Here is a 3,075-nt window from a genome sequence, read left to right on the forward strand (position 1 = left end):
CCCCCCAACTCACACACTATTATATAGGCAAGTCAGCTTAGATGGTGCGGCGAATGATTTGTCAGCTGGATGCTCACATCTTCAAGATCTCACTACATAGTCTACACTGCTTCGCACTTGAGGATCGACTTTTGAAAACTGCTGGAGAGCAGCGTGTTGCATTTCGTTTCCAGTCCGAGTTTCCTACAATGCTATGTTCTTTTGTCCATGGACCCCCCTTTTCGATCTGTGATGTCAGTGAAGTGGCTGGTTATGAAAAGGGACGTCAAGTGCTGTTGAGGAGCAATGAGAACGAAATGCGGATTATACGATCACAGGCCGTAATAACCTGCTTTAGTTTACGGATGCATAATTATATAATGACATAACAATTTGTGACAAGAATATTGCAGGTGTAACAATACTGAAGCGACTAGTTTACACGAGCAGTAGTGAACGAAATCCTTACTGCACCCGCCTTTGGAACTTTTCCCTTGATTTAATGCTACGATCAAGACGAGCTAATTCTAAAGAATGCCGAGATTGAATCCCCATGATTACGAGTAGATCCGGTACAGTAGAAGCTCGGTTGAACAGACAGATTTGTCTCGACGATAACGATCTTGGTTACATTCTCGGAAGCAACGAGTACAATCACGCCACATGCTCTAACAATTCATCGCCTTGAAGAGCTTCACTTGACCATGTCAGACTATTACTGTCCCCCCACCTGTGTTGCTGCAGGGGTGGGGGGTGGAGTTGGTTGGTTGCCGCGATAGTATGGGCTGTATCTATCGGCTTCGAGGCCATCGACAAGAGCAGGAGTCAGACACAGCGCGGCAATTACGGTGGTGATGACAGGCAGAAATTTCAGGAAGTTCATCGTAGTCCGCTTGGTTTCCGAGGGCTCGACTGTGTGGTGAATCAGGAACTGAAAACACACGATGGGGGAGCCGGCAGTGCTCCCAGGAAGTTTTAGCCGTTGGTGTATTCGATAGTAAATAGCGAAGTGAGAGCTACTAGTCTACATGGTAGTGGTTGTAGTAGCTGCACTGCAGCCGCAGTGGTTGGACACGAGGCCTGTCATCACGTGTGGCGTTACGGGGATCCTGTCATCCAGGATGACGAACGTGTAAACAGCATTGTCGATCTGTTCCTGAGATCTGTAGTCTGCAGCTTCAACTTATAGCTGGAGCTGGCTGGGTCTAATGGTGCATGCACTACACTGCCCCTCCAAGCCTGGTCCAGCTAGAAATATTGTTACCGATCATGTCATTGTGACGAGATCGTGTGATTGTTATGATGTGATTCCTGCGACTATTGATATTTTACGTTTCTGTTACGTAAATTCAGTGGCCGTCGGTTGAAGTTGTCCCGGCCATAACTATAACTAGTGCAACCGGTTGAGGGGGATTTGCAATAATTCATTTTGAAACCAATATGGTTCATACCCAATTGAAAACTGCACAAATGATTCATTTGCCACAACACTACATGTTAGTGTGTAAAATAGGTGGGTATGCAAACAATTGTTTGTTTTGGCAAAAGTATGCAAAATTGTTTATTGAAATTTCGACTGATGGTCATCCCAATACTTGCGCACCTTACCGTTCTGCTTCTGAATGTACTGATTCAGTAGAACATAGACTTCTTTGGCAAGAGATGCCAGCGGTTCCCAGGAGTCCTCAACAGACTCTAAGCCTTTCCAGCTAACTAGAACCTCATAGTCCTTAATAGACCCGTTCCAGCGATATTTTTTCACCTCGTTGATGGCCAAGATGATGCCCTGGGAGGCTACGTGCTCAAGGATCTCCTCGGTTACGTTTAGACTTTGGTCCGCGTAGAATTTTAGTCGTGACGCATGAACATCTAACTCACTCCCTGTCACTAAGTGACGGATGCGGAAGGAGTGAACGTCAGCGCGGACCACTTTGTATGGTCCTTGCCACGTTACTAGTAGCTTGTTCCCTTTTTTTCGTCTACGCGTGAGCGTAAAACATAGTCTCCCACGTCGAAGTTCACAACATTGTCCCCTCGTTCTTTTTTTTTGGTTGAGAAGGTGCTGTTTCAAACGCTCATCAACAATGGGTCCATGCATAGTACGCAAACTGTCACGTAGAGTAGCTAGGTATTTACCAATGGCCGCTGAAGTGGCAGGTACCTTAACCAGCTCCTTGCGGCTAGTGTGGTAGAATTCCGCCAGAGGCGATGGGCACGGTAGACCAGTAAATAGCTCAGTGGGAGCTCGATTGCCTAGTGAAGGCAATGCCGTGTGGTTTAGACTAGATTGCACTAGTGGTACAAGGTAAACCCAATCCTTTGTAGAGATTTTGTACTCAAGGATCATTGCACGGAAGACCTGTAGGATATCGCGATTGACGCGCTCTACTGATCCGTTGATCCATGGACTGTAAGCCAGGGTAACAGTCTGCTGGCTCTTGAGTCTCTTGGAGAGCTCGGCCACGACTTCGTTTTTAAAATGACTACCGTTGTCACTGATCCATTTGGGAGGTATACCGAAACGGCTGTGCCAGTCCAGCAGAGCGGCTGTCGCTACAGCACTGTCGGCTGAGTCACAGACCACCAGCTCACAGAAATGTGTGGCATGGTCTTTTAGTGTTGCAGATATTTACTAGCACCAAACGATTCGCCCATGGACAGGAAATCCCAATGGAGGACTCCGTTCCGTTCATCACACTCAGTCGTCTCGCTCCATGGCCGGTGAACGATTTGGCTACCTTTGACGTGTGGACACAGTAGACAGGTCGCTATGAAAGCGTGTACGACACCTCTGAGATTTGGTATGTGGAACACCCGTCGTAGGTGATTAGCCATTGCTTGTTCCCCGCGGTGACCCTGGGGTCCGCAGTGACCAATGATACAGAGTCGCTGTGTGAGCTCAGTACATGCTTTAGGAATCCAGATCCTCTGGTCAACTCTGAGAACCTTGTCTGTATCTTGCGTCGACCCCACAGGTGCTTGGTGCTGTCGCTGGACGCTTCGGATCTCGTCCAGTGATGGCCAGACGAATTCGTCGTCGTCCAGGGGTCGGAGAATCTGTCTTGTACGTGGCTTGGTCGGAGTCTTCTGCTTCTT

This window comes from Phytophthora parasitica (genome assembly GCF_000247585.1).
Source record: "Phytophthora parasitica INRA-310 unplaced genomic scaffold supercont2.1, whole genome shotgun sequence".
Classification (NCBI taxonomy): domain Eukaryota; phylum Oomycota; class Peronosporomycetes; order Peronosporales; family Peronosporaceae; genus Phytophthora; species Phytophthora nicotianae.